Below are 11393 nucleotides of genomic sequence, written 5' to 3' on the forward strand. Positions count from 1 at the left end.
GAAAACCAAATGGTTGAATTTCTTTTTAATTTATATATGTATTTTTTTGGTTTTCCTTTAGGGGAAAAAAAGGGGTTGGAGTGGACCCCCCCCCCCCAAAAAAAAGGGGAAAAAAAGGGGTGAAAATAAAAAAATTAAAAAATTCGACAATTTGGCTTTCGACCATTTGTCCAGTCGACCAAATTTTTTCGACCAAATGTCTGGCAACCGTCCCCAGCCATGTACTAATGCAGTTTTCGAGGTTCCCAGGATCCGGCTCTCTCGTGTTGGTGGTTGTGCCTTTTCTTTTGCGGCCGCCAAGCTCTTGAGCTCGCTCCTTCGTGAGTTGCAGGTTACAGAGAATCACTTTGCTTTGTGCCGAGCAGTAAAGACCTTCCTTTTTTAATTGAGGTCAGCTAATGGTTCTTCTGCTGTGTTGGTTTATAGCGGCACGGTGCCCTTGGGTGAACGTGCGCTCAATAAATATTAAATCAAATCACCATTCTGGGAGGGTCATTCAACTTCTTGGTAAAGACAGACTCTCTCCTGGGATGGACAAACAGCGCCCTTTGAAAGAAAGACGCAGTTCCGGGTGGGACAGAATAGCATGGACAAGCACAGCCCTGGGATTGGTAAACATACAACGTGTATGAATTGAGATAGTCCTCAGATTAACTAATAGACGTTGGCCTGCTAGAGACTGATACAGGATTGGGATGGACGGAAGGACACACACACACACAAATTGACACATTCTTGGGACAGACACAACAGATCAGGGAAGGGCAAACGTATGATGAGATACTGTTGCTAAATTGTCAATTATAACCCTGGGCAGAATGACAAAGCCTTGGGACAGAGACACGTGATCATGGGATGGAGGGACAAAGCCTTGTAATGGGCTAATAGACATATCTGTGGCATGGGGGCACACACCCCTGGACAGTCAAACATGGTCCTGGCATTGACCGACAGACAGGGCCAAGATACGAACCTACAGTCCTAGGAGGGTCAAAGACAGTCCTGAAATGGACCGGCAGACAGAGCCAAGATAGGAACACACACCCCTAGGTCGGTCAAACTCCATCCTGGCATTGACTGACAGTAAGAGCCAAGAAAATAACATACTGTCCTCAGATGGTCAAACACAGTCCTAGAATGCACCGACAGACAGAGCCAAGATAAGAACATAGAGTCCTAGGAGGGTGAGACACTGTCGTTGGATGGACAAAGAGACACAGAAGAGGAGCAGGCCCAGGGCGGACGGGAGGAGCGGGAGGTATACACACCTATAAGACGTCGAACAATGTTCTGGGACAGAATGGCAAAGCCATGGGACAGACGCACGTGGTCATAGGATGGATGGACGAAGCTTTGGGACAGACACGCAGTCGTAGGATGGCTGGACGAAGCCTTGGGACAGACATGTGCGGTTGTAGGATGGCTGGAGACAAAGCCTTGAATGGGCTGACAGAGATATCCCTGGTATAGTCCTGGAATGGACCGACAGACAAAGCCAAGATAGGAACATACAGTCCTAGGATGGTCAAGCACAGTCCTGGCATTGAACGGCCGACAGACCCAAGACAGGAACATACAGTCCTAGGAAGGTCAAACACGGTCCTCGACTAGACCGACAGACAGAGCCAAGACAGGAACATACAGTCCTAGGAAGGTCAAACACGGTCCTCGACTAGACTGACGGACAGAGCCAAAATAGGAACATACAGTCCTAGGAGGGTCAGACACAGTCCTGAAATGGACCGACAGAGCCAAAATAGGAACATACAGTCCTACAAGGGTCAGACACAGTCCCGAAATGGGCCGACAGGCAGAGATAGGAACATACAGTCCTGGGAGGGTCAAACAAAGTCCTGGACTTGACCAATAGACAGAGCCAAGATAGGAACACACACCTCTATGACAGGCAAACCTAGTACTGGAATGGACCAACAGGCGGAGCCAAGATTGGAAAATACAGTCCTAGGAGGGTGAAACACAGTCCTGGAATGGACCGACAGGCAGAGGCAAGCTAGGGACATACAGTCCTAGGTTTGTCAGATAATCGTGGGATGGACCGACACAGAAGAGAGGTAGGCTGGTGGTGGGGAGAGGGTTTCTGGCGGGCTAAGTCATACACAGCCATTAGGCAGTAAGACACTTTCATGAGATGCACGCAGCAACTGCCATTGAAATGGTGGGATGGGGGAAGAACACACAAGGTTTGTAATGGCATGGGGCAAGGTTAGTAGCTGAGTACGTCTGGGGAAATCTCACACTGCAGAAGATTGATTACACTGACCCCGTACTTCTGGCGCAAGGGCACACTGTTGAGGTTATGAAGCCTTTGGCAGGGACTCTACGAGTCTAGCAAAGCACTGCTTTGATAATGTAATGTAGCTTTGTAAGGAGGCTTGCACTGCTGGTGTTCAGTAGCACAGACAGCAGGAGCAGGAGGAAGCTCACAATGTTGCAGTTCATAGCACTGACTGATTATGCAGGGGGAAGCTCACACTGTTGCAGTCCATAGCACTGACTGATTATGCAGGGGGAAGCTCACACTGTTGCAGTCCATAGCACTGACTGATTATGCAGGAGGAAGCTCACACTGTTGCAGTCCATAGCACTGACTGATTATGCAGGAGGAAGCTCGCACTGGTGCAGTCCATAGCACTGACTGATTATGCAGGGGGAAGCTCGCACTGTTGCAGTCCATAGCACTGACTGATTATGCAGGGGGAAGCTCACACTGTTGCAGTCCATAGCACTGACTGATTATGCAGGGGGAAGCTCACACTGTTGCAGTCCATAGCACTGACTGATTATGCAGGGGGAGGCTCGCACTTGTGCAGTCCATAGTACTGACAGATTATGCAGGAGGAAGCTCACACTGTTGCAGTCCATAGCACTGACTGATTATGCAGGAGGAAGCTCACACTGTTGCAGTTCATAGCACTGACTGATTATGCAGAGGGAAGCTCACACTGTTGCAGTCCATAGCACTGACTGATTATGCAGGGGGAAGCTCGCACTGTTGCAGTCCATAGCACTGATTGATTATGCAGGAGGAAGCTCGCACTGTTGCAGTTCATAGCACTGAATGATTATGCAGGGGGAAGCTCGCACTGGTGCAGTCCATAGCACTGACTGATTATGCAGGGGGAAGCTCACACTGTTGCAGTCCAAAGCACTGACTGATTATGCAGGGGGAGGCTCGCACTTGTGCAGTCCATAGTACTGACAGATTATGCAGGAGGAAGCTCGCACTGTTGCAGTTCATAGCACTGACTGATTATGCAGAGGGAAGCTCACACTGTTGCAGTCCATAGCACTGACTGATTATGCAGGAGGAAGCTCGCACTGTTGCAGTTCATAGCACTGACTGATTATGCAGAGGGAAGCTCACACTGTTGCAGTCCATAGCACTGACTGATTATGCAGGGGGAAGCTCTCACTGTTGCAGTCCATAGCACTGATTGATTTTGCAGGAGGAAGCTCGCACTGTTGCAGTCCATAGCACTGACTGATTATGCAGGGGGAAGCTCACACTGTTGCAGTTCATAGCACTGACTGATTATGCAGGGGGAAGCTGGCACTAGTGCAGTCCATAGCACTGACTGATTATGCAGGGGGAATCTCACACTGTTGCAGTCCATAGCACTGACTGATTATGCAGGGGGAATCTCACACTGTTGCAGTCCATAGCACTGACTGATTATGCAGGGGGAGCTCACACTGTTGCAGTCCATAGCACTGACTGATTATGCAGAGGGAAGCTCACACTGTTGCAGTCCATAGCACTGACTGATTATGCAGGAGGAAGCTCACACTGTTGCAGTTCATAGCACTGACTGATTATGCAGAGGGAAGCTCACACTGTTGCAGTCCATAGCACTGACTGATTATGCAGGGGGAAGCTCGCACTGTTGCAGTCCATAGCACTGACTGATTATGCAGGAGGATGCTCGCACTGTTGCAGTTCATAGCACTGACTGATTATGCAGAGGGAAGCTCACACTGTTGCAGTCCATAGCACTGACTGATTATGCAGGGGGAAGCTGGCACTAGTGCAGTCCATAGCACTGACTGATTATGCAGGGGGAATCTCACACTGTTGCAGTCCATAGTACTGACAGATTATGCAGGAGGAAGCTCGCACTGTTGCAGTTCATAGCACTGACTGATTATGCAGAGGGAAGCTCACACTGTTGCAGTCCATAGCACTGACTGATTATGCAGGAGGAAGCTTGCACTGTTGCAGTTCATAGCACTGACTGATTATGCAGAGGGAAGCTCACACTGTTGCAGTCCATAGCACTGACTGATTATGCAGGGGGAAGCTCGCACTGTTGCAGTCCATAGCACTGATTGATTATGCAGGAGGAAGCTCGCACTGTTGCAGTTCATAGCACTGAATGATTATGCAGGGGGGAAGCTCGCACTGGTGCAGTCCATAGCACTGACTAATTATGCAGGGGGAAGCTCACACTGTTGCAGTTCATAGCACTGACTGATTATGCAGGGGGAAGCTGGCACTAGTGCAGTCCATAGCACTGACTGATTATGCAGGGGGAATCTCACACTGTTGCAGTCCATAGCACTGACTGATTATGCAGGGGGGAGCTCACACTGTTGCAGTCCATAGCACTGACTGATTATGCAAGGGGAAGATCACACTGTTGTAGTTCATAGCACTGCCTGATTATGCAGGGGGAAGCTCACACTGCTAGAGTCCTATAGCGCTGGCAGTGCACTTCTGGAATGATCACATTGCTAGCTAGTACTGATCTGGTACTCAGGGCTCAGTTCGAGGATACACACGAGTGGATGGCGTCAGCCCATTTTTTTCAGAGTGGGACAAGGGGACTGTGACTGGGGCCCAGTTTACCTTTAATTGAGAGTCAAGGGGCCTCATTACAACCCAGGCGGTAAGTTACCGCCTGGGTCGTACCTTTACCACCATGGCGTAAACTACGTTTACGCCATGGTGGTTGGCGGACTTACCGCCCCATTCCGAGGTTGGCGGGGCGGTAAGTCCCCAATCCCCATTTACCCTTCCCCATTCCCATTTTTGCCCCATAGGGCATAATGGGAGTGGGGAAGGCGTTAATTACGCCACCGTAAATTACGGTGGCGTAATTAACAACAAGGTCCCTTAGAGCCATGGATTTTAACACCTGCAGGTGTTAAAACCTCCATGGCGCTAAGGGACCTCGGAATCAGGCAGTAAGGGTCGGCGCTGTTTACGCCGCCGTAAACCCCTTACCGCCTGAGTCGTAATGAGGCCCAAGGTCCCCTGCCTGCACGGCTATTAGATGATGCACCGTTTTTACTTTCCCACCCTCCCTCCCCCCCCGGTGATGATGGAGGAGGAGGAAGGGGCCTCAATGGACTTTGGTGTCTTTATATTTGCTCGCCTGTGGCCATGGCTGAGCCTTTCCATTGGCGGAAGTGGGAAGGTGGGCAGGGCAATGTGTATGTTAATGTTAATGTTAAAGGTCATTTGTACCGAGCACTATCACCACCGGAGTGGTCCTCTGGCGCTCTGGCAGCTCTGAAAGAGGGAGGGAGGGTGGGTTAGTGGGTGGAGGCTGGAAAAGTGCAAGATTGCAGTGATGCGCTGTTGGCAGCCTCAGCCCGGTGGTTCCGTCGGCTGGGCCTGGGGTGTATGCAGCCGGTAGTCGTCGTGTGCTGATGTGCGAGTCTGTGTGTTTTTGTTTTGTTGTTGCAGTGTAGTGAAGTTCGTGCGGTTTGCTGCGCTAGAGGTTTGTGGTTGTGTTTGGTTTGGAGTTTGAGAGGTGTATGCAGAGAAGGAAATTGTTAGTGGTATTGGTTAGTTTGTATCTCTATCCTGGACTGAACCGGTTGGGCTCGTGTAATCTTACACCAAACTGGTGATGGCCAATAGTCGTGCTCGTACTACGAGAATCCTACAGCAAGAGACAAACGCTAGAGTCAAAGGAACGAAGATTACGTCCATTATTTCTCCTGACCCCCAATTTTGGAATGTTCTACCTCTGCCTTTAGGTTCTGATCCGACTCCCGCCTCCTTTCCTCTTCTCTGACTTACTGCCCCACGCTAAATGTAGCCCCGTGCTAATTGCCCTGTGTTCCTCATGTTTGATTTTGTTACTCTTTACTTCACTTTATCTTACAACACTTTGGCGAAACCGATTTATAAATATATTGCAGTGAACAAATAAATTTTCCTGAAAAGAGCCACACCCGTATCCCGTACCAACTCATTTTCCCCACCAAGACTAATCCCCCCCCCAACTGGAGGCCCCTAGTTTTCCCTCAAGCCAGCCCACATAGGAAGCAACTGATCCCAGCCCAGCCCCCCAAACCCGGACCATCTTACCACCACATCTTTATAGTTGCAACCCAGTTGCCTGTCAACACCCTTTCCTCAGCTTCTTTCCCCGCCCACTTAACCCTAGAATGTCCAAAAAACCAGATTTTTGACATCTGACCGTACCTCCTGGCAGCATCTGAAAAAGAAATTACAAAATCACTTGCAAATCAACAACATCCTAATAAATGCAACACTCCTGCTACCTACTGAAAAAATTTAATAATGACCTTCCGTTTGACCCGGTCCCTGGTATACCCTTTGTATCTCCCTTACTCCCAGCGTCCCAACCTATTCACCTACTCCTCTGAATAGTCCAGCCTGCTACCTTCAGATGCTGCACCCCTCCTAAGTGAATGAGTTCCAACCTCCTAACCCTTCCCACACCACTAGTAACACCTTCCTCCGTACCCTATCCTTTCTGGCCATCTCCTTAACCCTCTCCGGAAAGACCCAAGGTCCTCTCCTACCTGTCCCCCTATATTCCGCCCCTTTCACCTAACCTTTAAACAATACACTTAAACCCACTTGGCCCCCCCCTTTTTCCCCCCAAACTATTACCCTCCTGCTCACCCTTGCCCCCCCCACCTTCCATCACCTTATTAATTTGGCCCTGCGTTGCCCCCCCTGCACCGGGGGCCCACGTGCACCCCCGTCCATGCAGGCCCTTTACTTTATTACTCCTCTCGCCACTGCACCAGGGGCCAAACCTGCACCCCCGTCCATGCAGTCCCTTCCATATAACCATCTTCAAGCTCCTTGCGTCCCTTACCCCTGTTTCCCACCTGCACCAGGGGCCCTAGTGCACCCCCATCCATGCAGGCCCCTTTTCTGCCTTACTCCTCTCCACCGCTGCACCAGGGGCCAAACCTGTGCCCCCATCCATGCAGACCATTCCTCATAAATTCTTCTTCCGGCACCTTGCTTCGTTGCTCCACTATTTTCCCCCAGCTGCACAAGCGGCCCTAGTGCACCCCCATCCATGCAGACCCTTCTCCTCACTTCCCCCTGCTGCACCAGAGGCGCTCCCGCACCTCCGTCCATGCAGCCTGAAGCTTACTCACCCTGTCGTGCGGCAAGCGTGAGGGCTTCGCCACCGTCAACCATGCCCTCCAAACGACGGCCACCACCCCTTAACAATTTCCACAAATACACCCCCCTGCGGCCCTCCCCTACCTACTATTATTCCTCCTCACCTCTCTCCTACCCCCTTTAAATTGCCCCCAACACCTTTCATCAAACCTTGTGCCTCCCCACCTTTTATGCTAAACTGAGCCCGACCTACCAGCACACCCCAATTTACCTGGCATGCGGTCCTCCCCCCCACCCACCTCCTTGCCCCGCTCCTCGCCCTGACCCACTGTCCCCTGCCTGAAAACAATCCGTCACCAGATGCCGACCCGCACACCTGCTGCACTCATGTTTAAATTTGCACATCCACCTCGTGCAGCCTTCTTTATTGAACGCCCAACATGCTGTCGAGGGCTGTACTCCGCCTCCTCCCCCCCCCTCATGGGCGGGGCGACCAAGAAAGGGCCGGTAAGGCACAGGCAGCCCACTTGCTGTGTGCAATGTCGGGGCAGGCCTTGTTGGAGCCATCCATTGCAGCCAAAGATCCATGTCTATCTCCCCCCAGACCGCCTGACTGTCCTCCGCCATTCTCACTCTGAATTCCTCATCATAGCTTACCCAGGCGAAACCCCCAAAACTTGTGAACGCCCTCCTAATTACGTCCATATATTTTGGCAGGGCCACGCAACGCTTTGGGAATTTTTCACAATATACACTGGCATAAATGATAAATGCCGACGTCCAATTCTAAATAGTCACCGGTACCCTTGGTCGCGTAGCCAGTTCCCTCTCCTCTTCTTTAGACCCCTCCTTAGCTCTCACTTCCCTATGGAGCAATTTAAAAACATCTACAAATTCCCCCGCCTGAATCATTTCCTTGGTCGCCGCCATCAAGTGCGCCCCCACAGTTTTGTTATCCCCATGTATGGCAATTTTCTCTCCTTTCCTTTCCTTTCAACCTCCTTTTCTTTTCCCCCTTGCACCTCGAGCCCCAATGGCTCCACCACCTTGTCCATCTGAATCTCCACCGAGCAAATGCTCTTCTCAACCCCCAAGGCTCCAATGGCCTGTACACCAACTTCTTTCCTAAGCCCTTGCAAACTCGACCCTTCGTTTCCCGTCCCCCCTCCTGGGACCCCTCTCTGCCATGCAGATGACCATTCCCTTTCCCGCGCACCTCTTTCTGCACCCGCCGTCTGCTGCCTTGCGTCGACACCAATGCTCCTCATCTCCTTCCTTATCGGGCTCCTACTGCGGGGACAAAACATGTCAGCAGACTCACCCAGCCAATCTTTCCCCCTCCCGCTTGCCCCCCGACCCCCCTGCACCTGTCTTTCCATATCCCAATCCCAACTTCTTCTCTCCTCCCCCCTTACCCCTGCCGATCTATAACCATCCACCTCCCACTGCCCCACATAATCCTCCAAACCCATTTCATCACCCATCAAATACCATTGTGGCTGCAAGCTCGTGCCCCAGTCGAGTTGCTCATCCCCCTGCGCGCCCGGAGTGTCCACCCCGCCACTCCTTTGACGTCTTCTCGGCGGGGCCGTGGAAACCCCTACCTGGTCCTCTTCTCTCGGGCGAGGCGCTCCGACCTCCACCCTGGGTTCTTCATTGCTAGGGGCCGTGCTGCACCCTCCTGGCTCTCCGTACGCTGACTGAGCAGGGGCTGCTCTCAAACCCTCTACTTCCATTTGACCAGAGGGGGCTGCGCAGCGCCCGCCGCCCTCACTCACCCTACCCGGGCGGGCCGGTCCGCACCCCGCCCTATCCACCTCAATTGATGGGGACCTCCCTCTCCCACCCGCACTCTTCCGTAGGTATTTCCCCCCTCTTCCCTGCTGCTCTTGCACCCCCTTCTGCCCCTCCACCATAGCCCCACCGTGGTTCCTTTGAGCCACCTCCCTTTGCGCACTCGCTGCTCCCTTGGTGCTATCCCCCATTCCCTCCCCACGTGGCTGCCCACCCGAAATCCCTTCATCCCCGGACGCCCTCCTGTCTATCTCCCTCATCTTCCTGCCCCTGGATTCCCAAACCTCCCCTCTCCCCGCTGCGGGGGTGCAAGCCACCACTGCCGCGAGAGCCCCATCGGCTGCCGCTCTCCGCTGAGGCCTACCCCTACTTGTCTGCCCCTCACCCGTGACCTCCCCCACCACCCCCTCCAGCTGGGCCTTAGGTGCCCTGCTAATTATGGCCAGGGCCTCCCTCAGCACCCTCGCATCCACCAGCCCCTCCTTGCTTGCACCTTGTCCCACCATCGTGCCCCCACACCAAATGGCGCACCAAAATATGCCCCTACTCGCTCCCCACTACCTAAGCCCCCGATCCGGAACCTACCCGTGGCCAGAAGAGCCGATAGCAGCTCGAAAACATTGACGAAATTGCGCTAACCGCTGAACCCCAAAGGAGTTTAACCCCTGCACCAAGCAACCTTATTTTCTTTAATCAGATCTTTTTTTTTATAAACCTCCCCCACCTCACCGACCCCCCAGTCCCCTAACAAACCCCTCCTATTAGCTCTCAAGCCAGGCTACTATTGACACCCCACAGTGCCCCCCTGATCACCACTGCAGCAGGGCCCCACAGAAAAAACCCTATCCTTACTCTCCTAACTTAACTTATTCTATCAACTATATATTTTTTTTTTCTTTTTTTTTTTAGGGAGGGGGGGCCTATGCAGACAAACCTAGCATCCGCCAACCCCGTAGCGAACAAATCACCGCACCGCAGTGCCCTGCAGCACAATACTAATAAAAGGGAGCGGGCCCTTTAAGAGGACCGCACTGCCCCCTGTCCTCTGGCTGGTGTCACCGCCCGCGAGGACCAACCAGCCCTCCCACAGGGGCTCGACATGGCCCCCCGCATATAGCACGCCGGCTCTGTCCTTCCCACTACCCGCAGATCTGAACCTCTTCCCCCCCCCCAATCCCCGCGGAGACCCGGCCCCACTCAGGCAACCCACGCACAATACGAAGAAACGCGGCCCCAGTCTAACGACCCGCCCGCCCGGATCCATAACCCCATAGACGGCGGCGACGGTAAGGGAGGGGGTGGGGGGGTAACTTATTTACGATACCCCCCAACTAATACGCGCGCACCTACACAATTATTATAATTTTTTTCTATTTATTAATACAACTAACGCCACCGTCGCCTTTCCCCACAACCCTATTGCACCTAACCACCCGCCACTAGCCCCTAGGTAACCCCTACCTCACACCTCACACGACCTATGGCCCAGCTACAGGGAAGGCTCGGGAGCAGGCGACAATCACCAAGTCCAACTGTCGCCTGCCTCCCGAACCTTCACTGGCCCCTTAAATACCCTGGGGAGGCGCTCTGCCCCCCACGGCCACGCGCTGGCCGTGTGCAGCGCCAAAAACTCTCCCGGGGGAAACGCTTCACGTTCCCCCCGGGCCCCCCCTTCTACAAACTGCCCCCCTTCTACAAACTGTACATACTAGAGGCACTCGTCACTGCTCAGGGGAATACAACCAAGGCAGATCCCGCCCGGCTGGGTGATGGGCTGCTGCCATGGGCTGTAATTGGGATGGGTTCTCTTAACTCGCATTTTCAGCCATACAACAGCATTGTGCATGCAAAGTAACTTCTGAGAGAAAACAGTTAAAGGCCAGTGACGCCAGCACTGCCCACTTTTGCATCTAACAGCACTACACATTTCACACTAATTTCTCACCCGGAGTGCCCCGTGAGTGCCTGTTACCTGCTGGTCACGCTGTAACGTCGTCTGTGGAACCCTGTGGTATGGAAGCTGAACTTACTCTCCTGGGACTGCAAAATATCAGCGCATTGCAACACAGCGTTAAGCCACGCCCCCTTTGCTCTACCAACTCCCATAAAGGTACGGGCCATTGCGCCACCGCGCACGATACCACCCGGAGTGCCCCGTGAGTGCCTGTTACCTGCTGGTCATAGGCCCTCATTACGACCCAGGCGGTAAGTTTTCAACATTACCGCCATGGCGTAA

The sequence above is a fragment of the Ambystoma mexicanum genome, chromosome 3p, assembly GCF_040938575.1.
Source record: "Ambystoma mexicanum isolate Mex_15411 chromosome 3p, UKY_AmexF1_1, whole genome shotgun sequence".
NCBI classification, from domain to species: Eukaryota; Metazoa; Chordata; class Amphibia; order Caudata; family Ambystomatidae; genus Ambystoma; species Ambystoma mexicanum.